Genomic DNA, 15,602 nt, shown 5'->3' on the forward strand with positions numbered 1-15,602 from the left:
ATTACCATTATGCAATAGTAAGTATGGTGAAATGAGTTTATCGTCACAAGATTAATTATACGTTGAGGACAAGATTCATCATTCTCCTTGATTAAGGAGTTCCACAGCAAAAGCCAAAACTTTGTAACTCATACACATATAAACAAGACCACATAGCACACACTCAATAACTATATATTGACATGCATACAGGTGTACATGTGTGTATATGAATGTAAATGTGATCATATAATTCACATTTTGACAAACTGAACTATAAATTCAGCAGCAGAAAAAGAAAAGTGTTTATATAAAATGAGATTTGGTTCAAGGCTCTGAAAGTTAACAGAACGAGGTCTGAGCCTTGGCCTCCCCACTTACTAGCTGTATTAGTCAGGATTCTACAGAGAAACAGAACCAATAGGATGTGTGTATATATAGAGAGAGAAAGAGATTTAACTTTTAAGGAGTTGGCTCACACAATTGTGGAGACTTGGAGAGTCCAACAGGGGATGGGAAGGCCTGCAGGCTAGAGACCAGGAAAGAGTTACAGTTAGAGTCTAAAGGCAATCAGCTGTTGGACCAGGAAGAGCTGATGTTACAGACGAATCCAAAGGCGGTCTACTGGCAGAATTTCCTCTTGCTTTGGGAGGCAAGTCTTTTGTTCTACTCAGGTCTTCAACTGATGGAATGAGGTACCCACATTATGGAAAGCAATCTGCTTTACTCTAGATCCACCAATTTAAATGTGAATTTCATCCAAAAGCACCCTCACAGAAACATCCAGAATAATGTTTGACCAACTATCTGGGCACCATGGTCCAACCAAGCTGACACATAAAATTAACCATCACACTAGCTGTGTAGTCTTGAGCAAATAAACAGCCCTCTCTGAACCTCAGTCTCTGTAAAATTAGGTTAATAATATCTACCTCTTAGAGCTGTTGTGAGATTATGCACATATAGTTAACACATAGTGGGCGATTAACAAATTTTAGTGTACTACATCTACATATTCATGTGTTCAAAATCCCTCAATTGTAATTGGTGTATTTAAAGTGAAATGAAGGGCTTCCCTGGTGGCGCAGTGGTTGAGAGTCCACCTGCCGATGTAGGGGACGCGAGTTCGTGCCCCGGTCCAGGAAGATCTCACATGTCGCGGAGTGGCTGGGCCCATGAGCCATGGCCGCTGAGCCTGCACGTCCGGAGACTGTGCTCCGCAATGGGAGAGGCCACAACAGTGAGAGGCCCGCGTACCTCAAAAAAAAAAAAAAAAAAAAAGTGAAATGTAGCTGTAAAAATGAAAGAAAAAAAATGTGTTTTGAATATGTGTAATCCTCACAGTTGATAAATAACAACACAATAGAGAATAATTTATTCTTGTTTACTCTCTGTGCTTACAGTGGACTATATTTTACGGTGTTCTTACAGCTTGATTGAAGGCTCCATTTGGTGTGATGCCCCAAACCAAACCTAGGTATGTATCAATGATCAGTGACATGCACTTTACCATTTGAAGCAATCATATGCTGTCAAATTCTTACCTGTGTCATGTAAAACCAGCAGAGTTTCACTTTTTTAAAGATGTTTCATTATATTTCCCAGACAAAAACAAAGAAATATTAACGACCTTTCATTTGGAAGATTAAAATAGGATTTTTTAAGGCTGAATGAATGCAGCCACATAAAATAGAAGCTGCTTATAATCCCTAACCTTTGCTACAAATTTAACCAAAGCCTCTTTCTGAGGTTTGAGGAAGTTCAGTGTTTCCCCTCAGTTATTCTTCATTTTTGCCTCTCTCTGCAGTTTTGGGTTCCAGCTGGAATCAAACATACCCAAATACCCCAGATGAGGCTGTTCTCATAAAGACGTCCAGCCCAGTTTTCAAGACTTGAGAGGTTCAGATAATTCAGATAAGGTTTGAGATCAGCAGCCAAGCACTTGGATGGTTATCTGAACTGAACCTTCCAAGTTTTGCCTGATATTAGCTCCTATAGCTGGAGATAAATATTACCTCTAATTAGCTCTTCATTTCTTAGACACATCTGGATCTCACACAACATTAAGATATTACACATCTGACATTTTGCATGTTTTTGTAGAGATTTTTGTTTTGTAATATTTTAATTATTTAAATTATAGTCAAAAGAGGAAATAAAGAAGTGATTACTGATTCATTTATATTTTTGCCAATTACACATATTATTTTATTAAAGACATACAAGTTTTAGATCTAGAAATGGGGATCACCTAATTCTATAGCAGATGGGGGCATATGATACAGAACAATGATTCATTATTTTTCACCCAATATTACCAGCATGAGTAATGTTTCAGAATCCAGATGGAAAATGAAGAACATTAATTTATTTTTATTTAAAATTTTAGAAAAACAAGCATAATTGCTCAAGATGGAAACTAAGCTGAACACAACTTTCCTTTCCTACTAGAGATCCCAGTAAAATGATTGTGAAGGATAAACCTTTGACAGTGAAGAGGATAGGAAAGGGATAACAGCAGTTAGGAGGTTGTAACAAATGGATGCAAATCAGAAATAAGATGGAAGTGTGTTGACGTGGTCAAAACAGAGCAAGGAAGGGGCAGCCCAGAATATACAGGAGGGAATTACAGTAAGAAGAAAGCTGATCTTCTACCCAAATGCAAAATGGTTGCAGGCACAGGATCAGCAGATGCTAAGTCAGTTGTGAGAGTGCGAAAGGAGGCCAAAAATGTGGGCAATGTTAGTGTTGTGATTGACCTGCCACAATCACTGCTTACATTACCAATGACCTCTTTTCTTTCAAAGCATGGCACTACCCTGAAGAATCCCAGTGCGAGTCCATCTTCCAACTAGTAGATCTTATTCAACAACTAGGTATGATTCTCTACACACAAGGGAAACCTCTGCCTCTGTTGTAGGAGGAAGAAAAGGGAATGCTGTAGACCAAGGTCAAGGCAAAAATTTACAAAAAGTAATTCATCTAGAGGAACATATCACAGTTTAAGAAATGAGTAGTATTATCAGACTGTTGAAGAAGAGAAACAGTCCTGCTTCTGATAACTTTACTACTTTTGTGTGACTTATAAGTATTCCCTAACTAAGCCATTGGCTCTTGTTTTGAGTGACATACAGCAGTGTGAGGCAGTGAGAGACAGAGAAGCTAGGTTCTTGTGCTGAAGCTGTCAATTAACTAATTAATACTCACACAGATATCTCTGGGCCTGAGTGTCCTCAACTTTAAAATGAGGAAAGGGGATTAGTAGGTGAATTTTCCTCTAAGTTCTCTAGAGCTTTGACAGTCAATTATCCTGAAAAAGATAAATAACCAACACATTTTATAAACGAAAAGAAAAAAGATATTAGAAACTGAAGGCTACTGAGCATGATTATAAGGTTGAAGGTTATTGAGCACGATTATTAAGATTCTTTCATGAATCTTGCTCAAAAGTCTGTCAAGACTAAAAGAGGGCTTAGGGTAACAGATATTCTTGAGAGGCATAAATAACCAAAGAACTACCTGTCTCACCAACTACAACCAAAGAATTTAATCTAATAATATTTATTAAGTACCAAGTATGTGCAAGTATTTTTTTAAGACTAGGAATACAGCTGCAAACAAGGTATTTTCCCTACCTTCCTGGTGCCTACCAACAAATGTAGAAAAAGAGAAAAGCAGCAGATGATATGTGATCAGGGCCATGATGAGTTAGTGTGGGGGGCTGTGGAAGCATAGAGGGAGAGTATCTAACCCAGGCTTAAAGTGTCAGGAAAGGCTTCCCAGAGAAAATGCTGTAGAAGGTGAGACAGGAGTTAGTTCAGCAAATAGTAGGGAAGACTGCTGGAAAAATGGTTAAGACTGATTAAGCAATTTCTTGCATGTTATCTCTGTATGATAACCATCAGTTGAATAGGTGGACATTTTAATGGCCCATTCCATGGATTAAAGTAAAGACAAACTTACTAAGCAACCCACATTTACTTTACCTTTACTACAGAGAAGTGTTACCCTGTAGCAATTTAAAATTGTCTTACTACACGCTACAGATTAAATGCTTGTGTCCCCCAAAATTCATATGTTGAAACTTAATCATCAATGTAATGGTATTGATACCGTGACCAGAGGTTCTTGGCCTTCCCCAATCAATGGAAATTGACTAGAAACCAAACAGGAAATTCAGGCAAGGCTTTACTGGGGCCTCTGCTGCAGCAGCTGGGGAGCAAAAACAAGTAACAGGTTCCCTTGCTCGCTCCCAAGGTGGGGCAGCTGGTTCTTTATATGGGGTGAGAGTAGGGGTGTGTCCAGGGGTCCAGCCGAAGGGGTGGCTTAGGAGTTTTGCCCACTCCTCTGGTGTTGCTGAGTGCAGCGGGCATGCTCAGTACCCTGCTTTTGCTCGCAGCTCTTCATAAGTCGCAATTGGTCTTTTTTTGGTCTTTTCGTATCTTTTATCCAGAATTTGGCACAACTGCAGGTGCATGTAGTTATTTTTAGTCCCATATTGTTTCTTTGTGTTTTGTTGCTGGAGGAGGTGTTTGTCCAGGTGCAAGCATTGCAGCACTTGCAGCAAAGGGTCCCAGGTCCCAGCCTGACTCAGTATTTGGAGATGGAGGCCTTTGGGGTGATTAGGTCATGAGGGTGGAGCCCTCATTAATGGCATTAGTGCCCTCACAGAAGAGACTCCAGAGAGCTCCCTTGACCCTCCCACCATGTGAGGACACAACGAGAAGACGGCCATCTATGAACCAGAAAGCAAGCCCTCACCAGATACCAAATCTGCTGGTGCCTTGATCTTGGACTTCCTAGCCTCCAGAACTGTAAGAAATAAATTTCTGTTGTTTATAAGCCACTCAGTCTATAATACTTTGTTATAGCAGCTCGAACTTATCAAGACACAGTGTAATGTTCTGAAGCATAAACTCTTCAAGGGAAGAAGACCACAGTCATGTGAAGAGATGAAGGGGCAGAGAGAGAGAGAGAGATGTCAGAAATGAAATTTTCCTGCTCTGTTAAAAATCAGATGAGGAGACAGTTTTCAAATAAGACAAAATATTTCATTATAAGAAACAGCAATACCTAAAAATACCTGTTGAAGAAAAGACAATACCTAAGAAATAGCAATACCTAAAAATACCTGTTGAAGAAAAGACAAACTAAATTAAAAAGACCAAAAACTAAAAGCCAGGATTGCATTCTGTCAAGATATATACAAAAAGACTTCTACTTATAAAGTAAAAACTTGTAGAATTAAAGGATGAGCAATATAAAATACTTAAAATCTTGCAAGAAATCTTTTAAAACATGTCAGAGACCATGCCTGATCTCTGCCACTGCAAGAGGCTTTGAAGGAAGAACTTCCAAACATCAGACAGAAAAGAGTGCAAAAGCTACCAAAAGGTTTTCATGGGGATTTGGTGAACAAAAGAGGGAGAATTAGATGAAACAAGGAACAATGGACTAGAACTTAAAGATCTCTGTAACAGGCATGGAAAAATTGCCATACACTTTTCAAAAAGCATTGGCAGAAGATCCAAATGGTAAAACACATTAGAAAACCTGAGTTAATTCCATACATGGGGAAAAATTTAATTTTTAAAATTTTTAGAAGAAAAATACATGCATAATATTTCCAGAAATATATTTATTTCTTTGATAATAAGAGAGAATTTCCAATAAAGGAACATACACAATATAAGGAACACATTTCATAAATAAAATATTTTAGAAGAACAAATGGGGTAATAAATGTGAGAACATTTTGCAGTGTACAAAGTAGAACACAGATGTAGAGCATTGTCATTAAAATACATGCTGTTTGATTCTCAGGTATTTATCATCTATACGTAAAACTCACCATGTACTGTGTAATAGTGCGTGGTGGAAAAATAATGGAAAAGGAGAAAAGGAAAAGACTGTATCTTGTAAACCTCAGATAGCTCAACGATTAATTATCAAATTACAGGCAAACAACACGGGCACATCTGCAATCACTTAGAAAGTCAAGCTTCATCAGATTAATAGTTGGCTGCTGGTGGTAAGACAATTATTTATTAAAATAAAACTTCCTTTCAAGAATTTTTTTTTTTGTTTTGGTAACATAAAATTGTCTTCAAGTTAAAGTCTAACCAATAGAACTTTCTTAGATATAGTCATGGCATCTTTGCTTTTCTTCCCCATTGCACTTTTCCTAGCCTCTCCTCTTTGTATCAAACTACTTCTCTGCTATTCAAGAATAAAGATAGAATGGGGGCAGGAGAGTCATGCCTTTTGTTCTTCAAGTGTATCTATTAAGCTGCTGATTATCCCAAGCACTCGTCCAGGTGAACAAGAAATGCAAGGTCCCTGTTTTAATAAATCACACATGGTAGTAGGAGAAATAATAAATGAAGATGGAATGATAGGTAGGTAGGTAGGTATAAATGTGAAGAATATTAGAGGAAAATGCTATGCAAAGAATTAAAATAGAGTGACCAGAAGACTATTTCAAACAGGGTAATCAGGGCAAGCGTCTCTGAAGAATGGCCAAATCTAAAGTATAGCAAGGAGCAGGCCATGTAAAAATTAGGGAGGAATTAATTCATGTTAGAAAAAAAAGAGTTAGTGAAAAGGCCCCAGGGTGAGCAAATGTTGTACTTTTAAGATGTACAGAGTGGGACTGGAATGTTCCTGGAATAGTGGATGAGTGGGAAGATGGGATGCTCCTAGTGTGGGGTTGAAGAAAGATCATGTAGGATTTTGTAAGGCAGGGAAAGGCATTTGGGTTTTATTTTAAGAGTAATGGAAAGCATTTTGGGGTTTTTAACAAGTAAATAGTAAGATCTGGTTTACATTTTTAAAAAATGACCCAGCCTGCTCTGTGGGACAGAAGAGGAGGCCTGAAGACAAAGTAGGAGGTACTAACAGTGCTCAGGTGAGAGAAGATAGTGACACACTAGGGTGTTTGTAGAGCAGACAAAGGAGACAGATTTGGAGTTTTTAAAAGGTATTTTATTAGGAAATATGTCATTTAGTGCAATATGTCAAATTGAGATACACCAGAACAAAAATAAGGTCTAGAAAGTGTACCAACATCATTTGCCCAGAGAGTTTTCTGTCACAGAGTGCCTTGTAGAATTAGAGTTTAACAGAGAGCTAGTAAAAACTGAAGAATCTACTAATCATCTAACTTGCATGTTGGACAATAGACCAATTACCAGTTTTCTGAGTGGCAGGAATTATCTGATTTTGAAGACCTAGTGTTTCAGATTATCCCTCTGAGTACAGTTTGGTGGTCCCAGGATCAGATATATTGTCAAAATCGATAAGGATAATGAAAGCAAGGCTGATGCACATTCTTGAGTACCTGCCTTTGCCAGAACTGTACTCTGTATTTTTTCATGTATTCCTAAGAACCCTGGAGGTAAGTATCCCCATTTAATAAGTGAGGCTTAGGGAAGCTGAATAACTTATCCAGGTTTATAGCTAGTAACAGAACAAAGATTCTAAACTGCCTAAATCAAGAATCCAATGCCTTTCCACTGTATTACTCCCTTTATTCTTTCAGTAGAAGGCCTACAATTTCTAGCAAATGTTCCCATATAGTTTGTATCCACGTGATGCCAAAATATTCAATCAAAAAAAAAAAAGAATAAACTAGTATATTGTATTTGTGTCAATGTCTTAAAAATAAAATCATATCGGCCTATTGAATATTTTATCAAACTGTATTTTAATTACAAATTTTTTCAGTCAATTTTTCAAAGCTGTTAGTCTTATTAGTGAAATCAGTGCTTTAAGAGTGGCCAGAATAAGTGTTGGCCCAGGTATTTTCCCTCTTTTTTATACATAAAATCAGTATCCCATAAAATCCTCACCTTTTTTCCCAAATCCTCACCACCTTCTTCCTTCCCTAATGACCTCCCAAGCTGTGAAGCTAGAGGAAAAAGGGTTTAAAGTTACTTTAAGAGAAGAGCCTACAGAAGTGGCCTTCTATGAACCTCAAGTGTTTGCTCTTCAAAATTGTTGCTCTAACACACTGCCTTTTTTAGTATGATGCCATGTTCACTTCAGCTAGGACTTCTAACCTTTAAAAAATTATGCACATAGTGAAGATTCTCAATTAAGAATATATATTCTGTGACTCTCATCTATAAAAAGAATGCAAAAAGTAATGAATAGTAGATAGCGAATAGTAATGCCTCCATTTTTTCCCTTTTTGAAAGAGCCAACAGGGCCCCTGTGTGCAGGGACACTATACAAATACTTATTTTTAAGAAAATCTGATGGACTCTTGTTAAAAATGTTTGCTCAGATTCAATGTCTTTTCATGCTCCATTTTCTTAATTCGTAAAGATTTGGTCCGCATTTGTCTTCCCTACCTGAATCATTTCCAAAACCTTTGCCTCTAAACTTCTTCCTTCCATAACTTCTACCCAAACTGGGATGCCAAAGGTTGAAACCATTTTTCAAAGAAAAGGTTTTAAAACTAAACTTGATGTTATGTCCTTCTTTTCCAATCAAAACAAACAAACAAATATGATCTCTGCTCCTGGATTTAAAAACATTATAAAAGACACTTGGGATGAACTGACCATGGACTTGATATTAAATGGTATTAAGCAATTACTGCTAATTTTATCAGGTGTGTTAATGTTATTGAGTCCAAGCTCACTCTGCTCGCCACCCGACAGGCCAATGAATCAGAGATGAGGTGTTGAGGCAAGGAATATCACTTTATTCGGAAAGCTGGCAGACTGAGAAAAGGCAGACTAGTGTCTCCGATAAACCATCCTATCGGGGTTTGGATGCCAGTTTCTTTTATAGCACAGAGAGGGGGAGGAGGTGAGGAATTAAAGTAAAAAGGCCATAAGTTTTGCAAATATCCCCTGGAATGGCCAGCCTCAGTGAGGGGATGTGTTAATTTCTTCTTCCTTGCAGCCATCCACAGGTGGGCAGGGTCAAATTGTCTCCCTGTGAGCTGAACAGAGACACTTTAGTTTAACATTCAGGCAGAGGGGCAGGATTCCCTGAGGCAGGCCATTATGTATGATTATAATAACAAAAGCAATGAAAAGCAAAGGTTAAAGTCAAAGAAACAGATCAAACGTGGAGTCTGATTTCGCTCTTCCCTGTTAATGGTATTAAGATGAGAATAGAAAGCATCTTTATTCTTAGAAGAAGTATGAGAAAATAGTGATGGATGAAGTTTTATCATGTTCTTAAATTACCTCTAAATAATAATTTAAAAAAAGGTCTTACACAGTTACAGAAAGTTAAAGGAAACATGGCAAAAAAATGTACTGTTGAATCTAGGCAGTCAGTATATGTGTTAATTAATTTGGTTAAAAATGATTTGGTCAAAAAATACTGTGGTTAGAAAACTTTTGCTTCATGTGGCTAAGTGGCAAATCAAAAGTCAGTGATATTTGAAACACACAGGAAAATAATCCCATCAAACTATAGTAAAGGTCAGTCCCTAAATTAATTTGCACGCCCATCTGCAAATTTTAACATAATCATGTTATAGAATGTTGTCTGTCACAGTGCTCTCAATATACCCACAGATCACTAAGGGATCTTGTAAAAAATGCAGATTATGGGTCAGTGGTTCCAGGAGGATCTGACAGTCTTCATTTCTAACAAGCTCCAATAATGCTATCGCTGCTGGTCCACGAACCACATTTTGAATTGTAAGGGTCTATATTATGCCAAATAACCAGTGAAAGTCAGATGCAAAGAGTACCTATTTCCCACCAAGCTGTTTATGGATGATAAAGTCTTTCCCATGCAGAGGCTTGTAGATGCTCTATGGGTCTATATATTTGGGATCGTGGAATCAACATGCACAAATAGCTGAGATTTCCCTTTTCGTGCATATGTCCATCGACATAGAGTTGTACTCAGTACTGCCCTCTTTTTAGATTAACTATGTACTGTGCAAATATAAGTATAAAACAAAAATTCAACTTCAGTATAATTTTATATAATGTTCTAAATGGAAGATTAAAAAATTTGTATTATTCTGAATATTTGGTAACATTCTTCTCAAAGATTCAATATTTTTAAGGCAAGTCTTTAACATTTGCTCTTATATTTTGGAATTCTATTAAATTAAATGTTTACCATTGATTATAATAGTAAAAAATGTATATTTTTATTAAATTAACTTCAGTTATTTGACAATGCTATATCCATGATTCCTTTAATTTTTTGATAAAACTAGAAAAATTTGACAATCTACTTTTAAAATAAACATATATAATAGTTTATATATAAATTTACTCACAATAGTGCACGTGTGTATGTGTATATATATAGATATAGATATCCTATTGTGAGTAAATTGGAAGCATATTATGTATGGCTTGATGTGCCTGAGAGTGTTTTCATCCTTGACATAACTTAAAGCTTTAATGACTATGGCAGATTATATTTTTCCAAAAATGGAAACACCTATACAAATCCCATCCACGTGCTCTTTTTACAATGAGGCTGACACTCCTTCCACGAAAAGGTGATATCTATGTTTCGTCCCCTTAGATCTTCCTGGGAGCTTGTGACTGACCAGACCAATGTAATACATCAGAAGTGATACTCTGTGACTTCCAAGGCTAGGTCATTAAAAGGATACAGCTCTCCAGATGCTTGCCTTTTGGAATCCAGCCACGATTTTGTAAAGAAGTCCAGGCCACAAGGAGATACCACATGTGACTGTTGTAACCAACAGCTCCAGCTAGACCTAGAGCCAACATTCAGCATCAACTACTAGACATGCAAATGAACAGGTCTTCAGATGCTTCTAGCTTCCAACTTTTGAGTCTCCTAGCTGAGACCCCAGACATAATGGAGCAGAGAAAAATCATCCCCTCTGTGCTGTGAATTCCTAACCAACAGAATCTGTGAGAAATAATATATGATTATTTTGTTTTAACCCACTAAGTTCTTGGGTTTTGTTACAGAGCAATAGATGATTAACATACATTTTGGTATCTGGAAGTAGGGTTGCTGCCATAACAAGAACCTAAAACTGCAGGAGTGGCTTAGAAACTGCATGATAAGCAAAAACTGGAAGGACTTTGAGGAGATTGTGAAAAACCTAAAGAGTCTTGAACAAGTGATAAGGAGTCTGAGAGTCTACTACAAGGTTATTAGTGAGGGCAAAAATGAAATAAAGAAAACGCTGTTGGAAAAAGAAAGAGGATCTTGGTTATGCTGTGGCAAAGGGTTTAGCAACATTGTTGACTATGATTAGATGGAAATATAAAAATTGTAACTTATGAACTGGGTGATAGGGCCCAGGAGATTTCCAGGCAGTGTTGAAAGTGCCCCCTGGCTGCTTCTTCTGCTCGTAGTAAAATATAACGGAAGAGAGAACCAAAAAGAAGGACTGTTAAATATTTTAAAAGGCAGGATTTGCAGCCTCTCCAGTCTGCAAATAATGTGCAGTCTTTGGGATCTTGGAACACAGAAGGAATTCAATTAATGTTAGTTTCTTTCTCCTTTCCCCGTTTACTTCATGAAGAAATGTTTGAAAATGCATAAAGAAACTTAGAAGTTGGTATGACAGTACGTTCAGTGGTCTGAAAACGTTCAATAAATAAAGTCATCCTAAAATCCTAAAGAGAGGCTTCTTGAAATTGTCTTGAATCATTTATGCATCACTAAAATGATCCCTTTCTTAAAAATCTTTTCTCCACCTGCTCACAGGTTCTTGGTATTTCTTCTGTTCACTGTTTGGTTTTTTCACTTCTTATCCTCGGTAAAGACGAAAATCATCTTAAACAACTGATGAAGCATTGTGACTATGTTAACCACAGCCACAAGTTTGCTGACACTCTTCCCATTGAGAGGTTGCCTCAGTCCCCTCTCCTCAAGTTGTGGTGGGCTTTTTGACTTCTTTTATCAATAGAGTATGTTGGACATGATACTATGTGAGTCCCAAGGCTAGTTCATAAGAGACCATGCAACCTCCCCCTCGGACTCAGAGAACACTCACTCTTAGAGCACTGAGCTGCCTTATAAGAAATCCAATTACCCTGACGCCACCATTCTGGAAAAGCCACATGTAGGCCCTCTTGGTGACAATCCCAGGTGAGCCTGACCCTCAGCTGTCTCAGTCAGACAGCAGACACGTAAAGAAGCCATCTTGAGAGTGATCCTCCCACTCCCAGCTGTCCCAGCCCTGACATCTGAGTCACCCCCAGCTATCTGAGTCCTTCCAGCTGAGATTCCAAACATATGGAGCAGAGAAGAGCAGTCCTTTCTGTGCCTTTCTGAATTCTTGATCCTCAGAATCCATGAGCATAAGAAAATGGCTTTTACTCCACTCAGTTTTGTGGTAGTTTGTTACACAACAATCACCAACCAGAAGAAGCATTTTCAGTCACCGACATCTTATTCATGCATTTAACATTTATCAAGGGCCTAATGAGGCAAGACATTGTACTAGCTTTATCTCAGGTTGGATGAATTTCTCTGATTCCTTCTGGAGATCAGGTTCTGCTGGAAGTTGTATTGTGGAGGCACTGGGCAAGATGCTAAATATATCTGGATGCTAGGCATGAATAAGCTGAGGGGCAGCACAAAGGACAGAGGATAGAGGAAGAATGGGAACAAGAGAGAATAGCGGCCAAAAAACCCAAAAAATTATCTCAGATTTTTTTTCCTTGACCTGATCTGACTGTGCAAATTGATATCTGGCCCAGAAAGCCACCCTGAAATGGCAGAGGTACCTTGGTTTCCCCCAAAGAGTGACCTAGTTACTAAAGACAATCAAGCTTCATTCAGTAGTTATTTCTGGATGGCAAAGATAGATGGTTTATCAATTAAGCACATCTGTCATAATGACTAAGGACTGGAGTATAATGTAGCATAACTTTATGAAATGAAATAAAACACTGATATTTCACTTCTCACAAATATGTGTGAACAGTCAGATATAGTCAAAGACTCCTCAACCATGTGCAATACAGAGACGTAATTACTTCTCAATAGCTTTAAAAGCCTCTGTAGAGAGTGTCTACAAAAGGCATTTCTGAAAGAGTGGACTAAAGGGGGGAAGACAGGAAAAGCCTTAAAATTGTAAAAATAAGCCTCCATAAAAACGTGTTGGATGCTTGCCTCATCCAAAATGGAAAGATGTAGATATAATCTTTTCTTGGAAAAATCTTTATGTGACCATTTAATGCTCTTTATGTATCATGATCCTTTCATTTTAAGTTAAAGCTATTCAACACGACACAGTCTATTTTACAGTCTAGGTGATTATTAAATGTCCCTCCCTTCCCTTGCTCATCATAACTTCTTGAAAATAGTTTACACTTGTATCTGCCGCCCCTACTCCTCTGCACTCCTTACTGAGAAGGGGGTTCCCTTGCAATCTTACTTGTGTTCCTACCATCTATGGGAGTTGCACGCGTTGGGTCTCTCTCCAGCTGCAAATCCAATGAACTCTTAGTTCTTATCTGATCTAGCATTTACCTCTGTTACCTATACATCTTCTTATTACCTAATAGTACATACATATCATTAGATATATAATTTTAGTCAATGACAAAATAATGTATACTTGTTGCAAAAAAAAAAAAATTGAAAACTATACTGAAGAGTATAAAAAGTCCTCTCCTCACTATGGCTCCATCCCACTTGGGGGAACCAATGCTCAGAGCTGAGGCTGATCAGACCAGACATTTTTCTGTGCACATCTAGTATATAATCTAAAATTTCAAATCCAAACTGAAAGAGGATTTGAGACTAAAGAATAAACTATCCTTCACCCTCAATCTTACTCCTCATTTTTGATAACCACTGATACAAAGTTATGTTTCTTTTGGTGGTTATATCCATAATGTTTATATTTATTCATTTAGTTATTTATCAATTTAAACTATATCTAACTGCTACCCCTACCATGAAGAATGAGGAGTTTTGCTGATTTACACTGCTTTCTCACTTCCCTATTCCCACAAGGATTTCCCACCTTAAACTCTAAAGGCCTATTTTTATTTATTAAGTTTTTAAAATTTGCTAATGTGTGTCTTCAAATAAAACACAACCTTCTATTTCTTGACTCATCCATTTTAGGCACTGTCTCATACTTTGTAACATCCGATTTTATATCATTTCTCTTCTCTTCTTAGAACTAAAAGTAGCTAACTCTGCTTTGTCTGTAGGTTAATCAAAAAACCCCAGCATTTACAATATTATAATTATTTAGATATAGTTCCCTGCAAAATCAAACAGTGACTGGACAGTGAGTGGAGATGGGGATTGCAGGGGCCATTAATTTTGTTCAGCTGGAAGGAGCACATAACAAACAGGGAAGGGGGCAAGGCACGTTGCTTATGTTGGTTTATTTTTATGATGCTATACTTCCTTTTTATCACTAAGGTCACTTAGCTTCTTAATCACATTTTATTACAGGAAATTATTTTTGGAGCCATCTTATTCGCTGTTCTAATTTGCACTCTAAACCTACTATATCACTGTCATCCTGGAATTATTTTTCCTTTTTTAAAATCTTCTGCTACCTATCCTAATATTTTTACTGATATCTTTTTCTGAAAAAAAAAATAATGTAGCAAACCATCTTAAGATTGCAATCTAGCATTTGAAACTTTCCTCCCTTGGACTGACTTGCAGAAGACATCTCATTTCAAGAAAATCTCGGGGGACAATAATCTTAAAAGTGGTGTTGGAGTAGATTTCTTTTCACGTAGAAAGGAAGTGAAAATTTGTAACCTCAAATAATAGGCAATATTGAGTAGCTGCAATTTTAGTATTTGGAAAGCATTAATATTTTATAAAGAATGACATTTTACTTATTACTAATGTTTGTAATAACAAGATTATTAGTTCACTCAACAAATATTTATCAAGAACTCAGTATGTTCTTGGCAGTTTTCCATGTTCTGGGGATACAGCAATGAAGAGCTCCTCACAAATTTTATTCCAGCAGTGAGGCAGAGGCAAAAGATAAGAAACGTATAAATAATTAAATACATTACTACGTACGTCAACTGTTGATTGATGCTAGGAAGGTGGGATAGAGAGTGCTGGGGAATGGAGGATGGGGATGGAGTTTTAGGTAGGCCATGCCTTGGGTGAGGGGGCTTGTTTTTTAACCTTGTATAGCCTCTTTTCTTCATTTTGTTTTGTTTTGTTTTAATTTTTTAATTTCAAAATAATCACAAAATTACAGAAAAGCTGAAGGTACAATACAAAGCATATGTTTTTCTGAATCACTTGAGAGTGAACTGCTGACGCAATTTTCTATCACTTCTGAATGCTGTAGTGTATGTTTCCTACAAAACAGGGATTCTACTACACAACCATAATATACAATAGATTAGGTATTCTGTTTCATGGATCTCACTTTCTTTTCCCTTTTTCTCACATTCCTTTGTTGTTTTGTTGGATAAATAGAGAGTAAGTCTTCCAAAGAGGGTGGTTGACAAGCGGTAAAATTTTCTAGGTCTTGCATATCTAAAAACGTCCTTAGTTTACTGGAACTCTTAATTGATAGTTTGGCTGAGCATTTACTTCTAGATTACACATCACATTTTTCTCAGACCTCAGTCTTCAAGCATATAGTGTCTCTGATGAGAAGCTGCATTTCCATTTATTAGAGGCAGTAAGTGGAGGCTTTG

Source organism: Aethalodelphis obliquidens, unplaced genomic scaffold (assembly GCF_003676395.1).
Source record: "Aethalodelphis obliquidens isolate GAN/ISIS:26980383/991018 unplaced genomic scaffold, ASM367639v1 scaffold3, whole genome shotgun sequence".
Classification (NCBI taxonomy): Eukaryota; Metazoa; Chordata; class Mammalia; order Artiodactyla; family Delphinidae; genus Aethalodelphis; species Aethalodelphis obliquidens.